Here is a 13,351-nt window from a genome sequence, read left to right as displayed (position 1 = left end):
GCTCACGGATGCTTGTTAATGATACTAATACGGTACACAACATTATCTGTGAGCAATATGTGATGGACGTGGACTTTTGGACAAGATTCTGTGAGGTTTTAAATATTGTAGCAATGAAAAATGGTTATAATGTGCTGAGTTTTATCCACTTGACATCTTGCGCATAATGTCAGTGTAAAAAAACATGTTTTACTAAAAAAAATTAAGATTTGAAGATGACAGATAAGACTGTTGAAACAGATTGTCTTGAATAAAAAATATATTGTTCGATCTTGGCTTTCGAATGGTTTTTAAGCGTGGTATGAGCTGTTCTCAGAAGTGGACTTGCGCATTCCTCGTCATTAATTTTGTTGGATAGTCCTTACCGTATTACGACGCGCGGAATTGCCTGAAAGTGGGGTGGGGGGCAGCACATCCAATATTTAAATCTCCTCTACATAATGGTTTTGTTGACATAACCTTTGATAATTCGGAGTTGAGATCACATGTTGCATATAATAGCACAGAAAACTATCACACCGTTATGGCGGTCGACAGTGCAGGCTGCCGGAGTTTTACAACCACAGGTGAAGTTCACGTGTACGTGATCTTCACAGCAGAGCAGTTTCGAGAAGTACTCCTCTGCAAATACATTATCTCACTCAGTACGCCAGAGGTAGCGTTCGTTTGACCGTTGTAGTCTGTGGCGCTTGATCACAATTCGACGCGACGAGGCACGTACCTAGTCATTCGACACTGGTTTAATCTGTCTCTGGTTACATGTGATTATAATCATCTATTTCTTTAAAGTCAGTACAGTCATTTGACTGTTATTTATTTACAGTTTTACATTTACACTTACAAAATCGTGATTTCGGCTTCAAAGTGCCATAATAAAGTGTCTTAAGTGTTATACATAGCCTAAGATGGCATACTGTCGTATTAAAATACACTATTAGACACATTGTCTGTGTCGATTTTTCTGGCAGAGCCTATTGCTTTGTTTCACCACTGAGTATACCATCTTGACCGAGTCAAAATGTGTTTGTTATCGATTGTCATTTTTATTTGTAGTTTACTGTTACTATTTACTTTTGCATTCTGTTATTTGGAGATAGTGAGTGAAGCTGTGAACGCTAGAAAATGGAATGCAAAGTGGAGAAATCGAAACATTTCCGACATGTTCTTCTTGTTTGAGGTCAATGGAGGGGTGACAGCAGCGGAGACAACCAGTAACGTTTTCGCCTTGTACGGGGATGATGCCATTGGACAGAGCACGGCAAGTAAAGGGTTTTCTCGTTTTCAGGAGGACTGTTTTGACATTAGTGACCCTTAATGTTCAGGAAGACAATCGTGGATTGCTGAAGATCGTTTAAAAGTATTAATCCACAGTGATCCACGTCATCGTACTCGAGTACTGGCAGATGCAACGAACTGTGATCATTCCACCATCGAGCAATGGGCTATGTTCAAAAATCGGGTTCTCTAAGCCAAAATCACAAAAATCAGTGGTTGGCCATGCGTGCATCTCTGGTTCTCGTCATCAGTTGGCTCGTGAACAACGCCGACCATCGCTAACCTATTTCCTTACTATTCACGAGAAATGGTGTCTTTATGTTAACATAAGGAAAAGAAGAGAATGGTTGGACCCAAACGAAGCAGAAACTCCCTATGCAAACCACAGAGCGCACCCACAAAAGATAGCGTTATGCATCTGGTGAAACAGCGACGGCGCGGTGCGGTGTATTACGAACTGCTTCGCCGAGGTGTAACCACCACTGCTGACGTTTATTGTAAACAACCGAGACATCTTGCGGACGAAATACAAGAGCAACGACCAGGAAGACTACGTGATGTGATGTTACTCCACGACAACACCCGCCAGCATTCTGCTAGACTGACTATAAACACCACATGGGACTTGGACTGGAAAGTCATTCCGCACCCACCTCATTCACTTGATCTTGCGCACTCTGATTCTCATCCTTTTTGCTCTCTATCGAACAACGTCCAGGGAACTTCCTTACTGGATGAAAATGCGATGTGAACATAGCTCGACAAGTTTTTCCCTCCAAAACCACATGATTTCTACAGTCGCGGAATCGAAATGTTACCCCAGCATTGGAAGACTGTTGTTAACATTGAAGGAGAATATACGAGGTCTGTTCAAAAAATTTCGGAACATCGCTCAACAAATTTTTCTATGCTTGCCTATTACTTACTGTGCATGTTATCCTTCGAAATAATCTCCTCCACAATTGCTACACCGCTCCCAACGCCTTTCCACTTCTGGATGCAGTCTTGGTGCGCCTGGATCGCGCAAAGCGCCGTCTGCGAATTTTCTTTTATGTTGTCTATCGTTATGAATCTTGTAAGGTGTGCTATAATTTCGCACGTTACAAGCACTCATCCACATACTTTGCCGTGAGCTAGAAACACAATTAGGTATCAGGTGATAGGTTGTACATCGTATATATGAACATATAAAGGAGACTGACATTGTCACGTACGCCTTGTAAATAATTGTTAAAGCTTATTGCATGATAAGTGACGGAGTGTCTTTATTATCAGAATGGCGTTATGAATGATTGCCTACACTAGTAGAGGTTGGAACGACAGTGGAAATGAAACGGCAGGCGGAACTCAAGCCGTGGGTGGAAGGTCCACACAGGTGTGGTGGTCCAGCTCCACATATTAAGTGCCAAGACGGACAGTTTTGACACCTGAGTGCGAAGACAATACAGGGGCGGCCAGCCGCTATTGTGGTAGGGCTGGAAGGATAACCGGATAATAGTTCCTAACTCCGGAAAGCTTGGACGCAGCTGAGAGGGACGAAGAAGTGTCACCTCAGAGACCACGTAGGCTGGGTTATTTCCAAGGATTTTTACTCAGAAGCGTACCATTGTACGAGTATATGTATTTCCTCGCAAACTTTCCACGCTGGACGACAAAAGACTAAAATACGGTTGGTCGGCATAGGAAGAATCTGTAGAGAGGGAGAATAATCCGTGGTTAAGGGAATATGATTCGTTTTCGGAATTACGATGGTAGGGAGCCGAGCCATCCAGCGGTGGAGAGACGTGGTGAGCGCCCGTGTGTGATGGTCGCTCGGTATCAGATTTGTTGGTGCAGATGGACTTGCTGCCTTTGCTCTCGGGAGAGTTTGTAGTTAGAACAGTTAGGCACTGTACTGTTGCAAACATATACGATTCTGGACTTCACCTCCGGGTTGGAAGTCGTCGTTGAGTACGCAGCATTCAGTAATTGAGAGCACTTCTTCTGCCTATACTTACGTTGAGACGTTGTCTGAACTCCGTCCTTGTCGCTGGGAGTTCGCGTTTCTCGTCTGTACAACACAGTGAGGAGAAGACAGTAATAAAGTGTATTAGTTAGAGGACTGTCTTCTGCCGTCCTAGTGTTTGAAAGAGTTTATTTGTGGCTGGAGTTCTTCCATCGTCGCAGACGAGTACGAGAAACATCACTTCGACGCAGCGGACGCAGTACATACGGTGATCTCACAAATTGCTTCGGCTTTTTAGGGCTATCAAGGTAAACAGCTGTTATCACGTTAGTTTATTTCCACTGAGGTTCCACACCAATGCAAATCATCTTTGAAAATATTGCCTTCTAGTGTTTGCTACGTTGATGATGACAGTCATTTCGCATATTGATATTAGATCGCACAGTCATAATAAGGTGCAGAGTTGGGCATTGATTAATAATTTTAGTTAGGAAATATAGACAACTGTACTTAAAGGGTTGATTTTAGTCTATAAAAAATTTATATTGAACAACAACGTTTTCATTAGTAGTATTAGTTGCCTTCATCATACATTTATGTTTAGATTGCAATCTACACTCCTGGAAATGGAAAAAAGAACACATTGACACCGGTGTGTCAGACCCACCATACTTGCTCCGGACACTGCGAGAGGGCTGTACAAACAATGATCACACGCACGGCACAGCGGACACACCAGGAACCGCGGTGTTGGCCGTCGAATGGCGCTAGCTGCGCAGCATTTGTGCACCGCCGCCGTCAGTGTGAGCCAGTTTGCCGTGGCATACGGAGCTCCATCGCAGTCTTTAACACTGGTAGCATGCCGCGACAGCGTAGACGTGAACCGTATGTGCAGTTGACGGACTTTGAGCGAGGGCGTATAGTGGGCATGCGGGAGGCCGGGTGGACGTACCGCCGAATTGCTCAACACGTGGGGCGTGAGGTCTCCGCAGTACATCGATGTTGTCGCCAGTGGTCGGCGGAAGGTGCACGTGCCCGTCGACCTGGGACCGGACCGCAGCGACGCACGGATGCACGCCAAGACCGTAGGATCCTACGCAGTGCCGTAGGGGACCGCACCGCCACATCCCAGCAAATTAGGGACACTGTTGCTCCTGGGGTATCGGCGAGGACCATTCGCAACCGTCACCATGAAGCTGGGCTACGGTCCCGCACACCGTTAGGCCGTCTTCCGCTCACGCCCCAACATCGTGCAGCCCGCCTCCAGTGGTGTCGCGACAGGCGTGAATGGAGGGCCGAATGGAGACGTGTCGTCTTCAGCGATGAGAGTCGCTTCTGCCTTGGTGCCAATGATGGTCGTATGCGTGTTTGGCGCCGTACAGGTGAGCGCCACAATCAGGACTGCATACGACCGAGGCACACAGGGCCAACACCCGGCATCATGGTGTGGGGAGCGATCTCCTACACTGGCCGTACACCACTGGTGATCGTCGAGGGGACACTGAATAGTGCACGGTACATCCAAACCGTCATCGAACCCATCGTTCTACCATTCCTAGACCGGCAAGGGAACTTGCTGTTCCAACAGGACAATGCACGTCCGCATGTATCCCGTGCCACCCAACGTGCTCTAGAAGGTGTAAGTCAACTACCCTGGCCAGCAAGATCTCCGGATCTGTCCCCCATTGAGCATGTTTGGGACTGGACGAAGCGTCGTCTCACGCGGTCTGCACGTCCAGCACGAACGCTGGTCCAACTGAGGCGTCAGGTGGAAATGGTGGAAATGGCATGATAAGCCGTTCCACAGGACTACATCCAGCATCTCTACGATCGTCTCCATGGGAGAATAGCAGCCTGCATTGCTGCGAAAGGTGGATATACACTGTACTAGTGCCGACATTGTGCATGCTCTGTTGCCTGTGTCTATGTGCCTGTGGTTCTGTCAGTGTGATCATGTGATGTGTCTGACCCCCGGAATGTGTCAATAAAGTTTCCCCTTCCTGGGACAATGAATTCACGGTGTTCTTATTTCAATTTCCAGGAGTGTATAAAAACCAATACATAAAGAACCACCACTCTGCCAAAGGATTCAAATTATGTGCAGTGATCCACATCTGTTACAAATCTGCAATATGATGTATAATGAGGGATTCTACTACGCAAACACTGGGGAAAGTAATTTTCCACAGCTGGAAAAACTGATTATCTCGATAAAACGGGTATCAAAGTATCTTACTAGCTGCCAGCCATTCGAATTAGGTCAACTTCTATGTAAATTCATAGAGATCTTTTCTGTCAAACCAGATGTCATATAGGGATACAAGTACAATATGGAGCTATGGAGCTGATACCTCACATATTGTCATGCCACTTACTCCATACCATTGGCCGAGGAGTCAGTCACCAACGAAATCAGGAAAATAGTTGAATGGAGAATAAGAAAACCTTCCTTGCCACCATGTCCCTTAGTTGCTGTAGCTAAATATCTAACATCAATACATTAAAAATAATCTTACTGGCAGATTCCGTTAACTGAAGCTTCTAAGAAGTATGCAGCATTCAAATTTAGTGGTAGAAGCTACCATTTGGCCTGAACATCAGTGCAGGTGAATTTATAACAGCACACTTTATACAGTGCTTGGCCCTGAACTCCTGGACACAGTAATGTTATAAGTGGAAGCGCATGGAGAGATTTTAGAGAAGGTACTGCGAAAATTCGCAGAAGCAGGGTTGACTGCAAATCTCGAGAAATCGAAGTTTGGCAGGCACAAATCAGATTTCTAGGACATGTTGTTTTGTCCTTAGGCATCGTTCCTGATCCTAAGAAAATGCAAATGATTGGGGAATTTCCTCAACCAAGAATGAAGAAGCAATTAAAGGCTTTCTTCAGTTTTGTCTCGTTTTTATGGCGTCTTTTGTTCGATCACTTTTTGAACAGTGAGCCACTGTTGAAAAACGCACCGTGGGTGTGGTCAGCAGAATGCTAGAGACCATTTGCAACAATCAAACAACCATTGTTACAAGCAAACCTGCTGTACCAAGCTGCATATTACGATTGACTTCTGTACTGTAACAGAGGCATCTTCGCAGGGGCTAGGATGTTGTCGTTTCACGTAGAAGAACTGAGCGGTTGCAAAGAAACACAAGTGATCGATTTTGAAAGTCGAGTGCTACAAGTTGTGAGCGATCCTAATCAGTAACGGAATTGGAAACCTTAGAGGTCGTTTGTGCTATTAATTATTTTCATTTCTACATCTACAGTAATCCACTAAAAGCATACTTTGTTCAGCAAGCTCTGAGGTTTTTACTTACATGCAAACTTTTACGTGATAGATTGTTCCGATGGGCTCTAACCGTACAAGAGTATTAACGAAAAGTAATGGGCTCTAACCTTACAAAAGTACCAACCAAAAATAATGCACATCAAAAGGCGTGACAACGCTTCAGCAGATGCCTTATCATGATGCCCACCGCGTGGTGCGGCTGAGCTTGCTGAGCTGACTGAATAGGCTTCTGAGTATAAAATGTTGCTAATTAGGGATCAAGCACACAGGCAAAAACTTTTGTGAATGTGTAAAGACATGATCGAATCGCAAAACTCAGATCCGGCTTGAGATGAGGTAATAACAGCCTTGTCTCAAGAACCAGTGTCTGCGATGAAAAATAGATAACTCATAACTGTTGTTTAGGAGAGATGTAAACACAGACGTGTAGTGCGTGTGCATGAAATATTTCATCTGGCATAAGCACGTGACTTGGGCGCAAGTAGAAATTAATAAGTGTGTGACAATCACAAAAAGATACTGTCGTGCCAATAACCTCAAAATACACGTACAAAGCGTAATGCGAACCTGTGATATATGTCAGAAGACCAGCCCATGAACGGGTGAAGTAAGAACGCGTTAAATACGGTATTGCCAACTAGTCCTTTACACTTAGTGTCAATCGATATAGCGGGATGTTTATCCAAGGCAAGAGGCGGTATTAAGTGTCTCAAAGCTGTGTGCGATACATTCACAAAATATGCGAAATTTTACACTCTAAAAATGTCCACGGCCTCGTCAGTAATTCGAAATGTGGTAAAGGACTACAACCAAAAGAAGGTAAACCTCAGGTTATAGTGTCCGACAATGCTACTTATTTTACCGGTTTCATTTGGGAACAGTTCTTAAGGGAACTGGGAATTAAGCAGGTATAAATATCACGCTTCCAAACAGAAGCAAATCCGGTAAAGAGAGTTTTCAAGGATTTAGTAGATCAATAAGACCATATATACCCAGTCAGCACACTGAGTGGGCGGATTAAGTCTCAGTCTTCGAGAAGATTGATAATAATCTACCGCATGCCGCGACTGGGTACTCAGTAGCCGAGTGATAATAAATAAGGCGAAAAGAAACGAATTGACTGTCCCATTACCTCGCTTACCAAGGACACAAAAGCCCAAAGAACGGAGATACGCAGAAGTCTTGGCTAAATTATCGAAACGTACCCAAGCTAGGAAATTAAAATATGATCGTGGTGTGAGGAATGCACTATAATTTGAAGTATATAATTTACTGTTGTTAGCGATTCGCCTGAAGTCATCTATTGTGCACAAAACAAACAAGAAGTGTCAATTGCTATATGCAGTATATGCAGGAACATACAGGATAATAAGAATACCACATGGGTGTAGCTGCCCGTTAGCTGACACCAAGACAAATAAAATAAAGGGTTTTTACCCTTACAAAGACTTAAAGAAATATATATAGCAGTTGTAAGTTGTTAATAGTAGATGCACGTTCTGAGTAGTAAATGCTTTGTTAATCATTTTCACGTGAAATGTGTATTGTGATTGGTACGTAAGTGTGTCTTACCTAGCCATCAGCCTGGACCGAACATTTGCAGATAAAAGAAGAACTGTGTTCAGCAGTGTAATGTACAGTTATTTTCCAAAGGATAGTCCACCTAGCAGACGAGACCTTTCTATTGTAATACCCAGTTATCTTCTGCGTACCGCACAACGGTAAAACCTTATAGGAAACGTATGCTCCTTCTCCAAGAAAAATTTCATACGGATGTTTTATTTCATGGATGAATAGTAACGATTCTTTAGTTCCGGGATGCTCGTGTGTTGCTGTAAAACTGAAGATACACTGCCGTCTTAACAAAGTAATCTCCGAATGGATTTAACTTCTGACACGCCGGCCGCTGTGGTCTCGCGGTTCTAGGCGCGCAGTCCGGAACCGTGCGACTGCTACGGTCGCAGGTTCGAATCCTGCCTCGGGCATGGATGTGTGTGATGTCCTTAGGTTAGTTAGGTTTAAGTAGTTCTAAGTTCTAGGGGACTGATGACCACAGCTGTTAAGTCCCATAGTGCTCAGAGCCATTTGAACTATTTTTTAACTTCTGACAGTAATTACAATTAGGACTTGACTATAGGGTCTGTAGCCAGGACTCAGCACTTCTGTGATGCGCTGTTTGACATGGGTGAATAAAGAAATGAAGTATATATATCAAAGTCAAAATTACAGATCTGTGTGTACTACGTTAATAAAGAAAATGTTCTCGTCCATAAGACGAATAGAAGTCAGTCACAGGAAGTAAAAGATACTAACAGGAACTTCAAACCAAAAGCGTGTTTGTGATTTGAAACTGTGATTGGTAATGTGTATGTAACGAAGAATGAACACTTCTTGGTAGAAAACACTGCAGTATTGAACTTCCTGTGTAAAAGCCTGGCTACTTCGAAACGTCGATATAAACCTGTTGTCTCGTAAAACAAAACTGTGTATGAAAGGCGCGTGTAAGAAACCTCTGTGCAAGTGACAGTGAAAACTGTTTAGGCAGTGGTTGCGTTCTAATAAGATGATGTCGATGTGTTTGACCCTTCTGAGGTTCACTCGCAGACAACAATCCTCATACCTCGCTAACCGGCAGCGACGCGACGCAATGTACGATCGCAGCACTGAGTGTTTACAGAACGCAGTGTACCCGTGAGCGTCGGTGCTCTGTGGATTGACAAATGTTAGAGAAGTCATGAAAAAATGATGCGTTTGCGTATACAAAATTCTGCGTAGAGCAACAAAGTGGAAGATGTGTGAGACTAAATCGCCAAGCCAAATAATTTTCAGAACTAGTCCTGAATAAATAATATTAATGCATAATCCGCATGTGTTTCATCCCGCAGTATGCAACGTCTAAATTAATCAGAGTGTAATGTTGCACTTTAAACATTTTAGTGGCACAAGAACGCGGAAGCAAAATTTCGCCTACGTTGTCGGAGACTACATAATACGGAGATCTCCTAAAAATTTAAAATATTCGCATTATATAATTTAGAGATAACCAATGACAATAAAGGCTTGATATAATGTGCTACGAAACAGTATCTTTATATCTGTGGCTCTTACAATTTAGTATATTCGTATATACAGAAGCCCCACTGTGATAGTGTCTCTCTCCTTGACATTCTCTCATTGGCGCTCTTTCTCTGACTGTTGTTGTTATAAGATCGCTCTGCGTCTTCCAGTTAGTGCGATTATATAATGTGTCATTAATTGTTAAATAAATTTTTAACTTAAACTGTTATTTACTGCTTTCATGTCGTGGTTGTAATCGCCTTGTATCAAATAACGAAGCATTTACAGAAATTCTAGCACTCTGGACAGTAGAGACAACGTGGTATCGCAGGATCTACAAGATAGCCGCCATTACGCGGCAAATTAAAGTTTTAGTACTTTCTTTTACAGTCTCGCAGCAGCTCGCGGAGTTAGTATGACTTTTCTATTTCGCAGGAGCCCGCGGACCTGGAGGAGATTTTATTTACATCGAAACAAGTACGTATACAATAAATGATTAATTTTTCAGCTGGCCTGGCTACGAACCAACAAAGACGTAATGTCAAGTCGTGTTATAACCGAAAGGTGTGAGAATATGCACTGTTAAAATGAGAAATATTTACAATTATAGTCGTTTACAGTGACGTAGTTGTGGTGTGAAAATAGGTACTTTACGTAAATGTAGTTACGGACGCTTATAATCACGAGATTGCTTTTTCGTTGGTCTTCGCGTCTAACAGCATTGAAGCCACATAACTACAATAATTAGATGCATGGTTCAGTTCATGGTTACTAAAGTAAATGTGGGTAAGAACTGTCCTGTAATTTAAGTCTCAAACGAAATACTACACTCAGAACCTATGCAATATTTTAGGAGCTAATTACCAAACAATATTTGTATTTATTTAAAAAATCATAAAAGCATTTATTTACAAAAAAAAACAAATACATTTTAAAACCAAGATACCACTCCCCTGCAGTTGAATCCTTTGTCGATTAGGTTTAGAAAATTCGCTATTGATCTTCTCTAAGACGAGGTTAAATAAAGTAGGTAAAAATGGGGTCCTCTTGTCCCAGTCCAGTGTACGTCTTAATATTTTCATTTTCTCCCACACGTGTCTTTACACGAGATAAAGTTGCGTCTACACACATTTTAACTTATCTGATTAACTTTCGGGATATTTCAGATGCCCTCATTATACTTACAAGGGAACATCCCCATCGCACCCCCCTCAGATTTAGTTATAAGTTGGCACAGTGGATAGGCCTTGAAAAACTGAACACAGATCAATCAAGAAAACAGGAAGAAGTTGTGTGGAACTATGAAAAAATAAGCAAAACATACCAACTGAGAAGTCAATGTGCAAGATAAGCAACATCAAGGATAATGTGAGCGAAGGAGCACCGTGGTCCCGTGGTTAGCATAAGCAGCTGCGGAACGAGAGGTATTTGGTTCAAGTCTTTCCTCGAGTGAAAAGTTTATTTCTTCATTTTCAGTTTATGTGACAAACTCTTATGTTTTCATCACTTTTTGGGAGTGATTATCACATTTACAAGAAAACCTAAATCGGGCAAGGTAGAAGAATCTTTTTACCCATTCGCCAAGTGTACAAGTTAGGTGGGACGACAACATATTCCTGTCATGTGACGCACATGCCGTCACCAGTGTCGTATAGAATGTATCAGACGTGCTTTCCTGTGGAGGAATCGGTTAACATATGACCTTGCGATCAAATGTTTTCGATTCCCATTGGAGAGGCACGTCCTTTCGTCTACTAATCGCACGGTCGCACGCTTTTGCGGTGCGGTCGCAAAGCACAGACACTAAACTTATTACAGTGAACAGAGACGTCAATGAACGAACGGACAGATCATAACTTTGCGAAAATAAATAAAGTAAAATTTTCACTCGAGAGAAAACTTGAACGAAAGACCTTTCATTCCCCAGTTGCTCACGCTAACCACGAGACCACGACGCTCCTACCCTCACGTTCTCCTTGATGTTGCCTATCTTGCACATGAACTAGTCAGTTTGTATATTTTGGTTACTTTTTCATAGTTCCACACAACTTCTTCCTGTTTTCTCGATTGATCTGTGTTCAGTTTTTCAAGGCCTATCCACTGTGCCAACTTACAACTAAATCTGAAGGGGCTGCGATGGGGAGGTTCCCTTGTTAGGAACATCTGACTGTGTAGAATATCACAAGCTTTTTGAAATCAATTTTCACGCCTTCTCGTTTGTTTAGACTGAATAAATGATTTACTGTCGATTTATTTCAGTGGAAACCGTATTGTTAGTTCGCAGTTAGTTCTTTGGTTGTCGAGATCAGTAATTTTAATAGGCAGATCGATTGGATTTTGTAAGTGACATTCAGTAAAGAAATGCCTCTGTAGCTATCGCAGACAAGGGGATTATTATTCTTAAATATGTAAGTGCGGTTTTCCAGTCTGAGGTATGCTTTCTGTCTTCCAAATTGTTTCTATTAACGACAGCAGTTGTAATTCCATTTATGTTAAAAAAGACAAAATTGCGAATTTTATCCTCTCTTGTGTCAATTTCTCAGGATGTTTTGTTTCCCAGGGCCCCATTAAAACTTTCTTTGACATTTGCAACAAATCTCACGATTATATGTGCAACCAACGTTTTCGTTAGTAAAGATTGATCTCCCATTGTTGGCTGTTACAATTAATTACTATTGAACTGAGATAAAAGCCTTTTAGGTGAAAGATTTGTGCTTAAAAAATTGCTTCAAAACAAAAACATTGACCAGGTGGGAGTAGGACTAGCACACTAAGACGGTTCCATACAAACTTAATTATGTATGCAGACAATACATCCATTCTGGGAATCGGGGTATTCGGCAATTATTGCCTGTTACATTCATTGATATTGGCAAGATACTGGTTCCCGCGTTCTCAGCCTTTACTCTACATTTTAATTTCAAGTTCGAAGTCGGATAACAAATGAGAAAAGAAAAAAAAAATATTTCGTATGGTATAATTACAAATTAACAATTTTCTGATTTTTTCTTGCAATGTGAAATCTTTTTCTTCCCAAAATTCATTGTTCTACATCAAGGGGACGTACCCTGTGGGTTTTGATGAGTGAGTTTGTGAGGATCAGAGTACGTGACATAAATAACGGTATATTTTTCCTGCAGTGACTTAGAAGCTAATGTTTATTATACCTCCAAGGAATCATAGACTTGATGCGTCCACCAGTTCCTGAAAAAAAGGCAAATTAACGGACAGTCTGGTAACAAATGACAATTTTTTTTCCATGTGATGGAATTACAAATTAACGATTTTTTAATTTTTTTTCCTTTCTTTAAACTGCGAAACGTTGGTCATTGCCAAATTTCGTGATTGTAGATCAAGGGGAAGTAGTCTGCAGGTTCCGACGAGTGAGTTTGTGAGTATAAAACTATCTGATGTAAAAGGCCTTATCTCTTGACTGCATTGACTTAGAAGTTTCATTTTTTTTCAAATTTCCAAGGGACAGTAGACTATAATATGTGATATGACGGTCAAATTCATATGTCTGCCCGTTCCTGAGAAAAAGGCTTTTGAACAGCTGAGTAGACGGAGAGACGCAAAGACAACAAAATAAGAAAATAAGGGTTCCGTTTGCTCCGACTGAGATACACAACCCTTCGGAACAGTTGAATTTTTCTGTATGAAAGTACTAACATTTAAAGTGAAACCAACATAAGTAATTGTTTTAATTACCATAGAATAGATGAACTATTGCATGTACTATATTATGTATTTTACTGCTGAATCAGGTTTCTTGTGTGTAATTTGTGTAGTA

Source organism: Schistocerca americana, chromosome 3 (genome assembly GCF_021461395.2).
Source record: "Schistocerca americana isolate TAMUIC-IGC-003095 chromosome 3, iqSchAmer2.1, whole genome shotgun sequence".
In the NCBI taxonomy this organism is placed as follows: domain Eukaryota; kingdom Metazoa; phylum Arthropoda; class Insecta; order Orthoptera; family Acrididae; genus Schistocerca; species Schistocerca americana.
Note: the sequence above shows the minus strand (reverse complement) of the source record.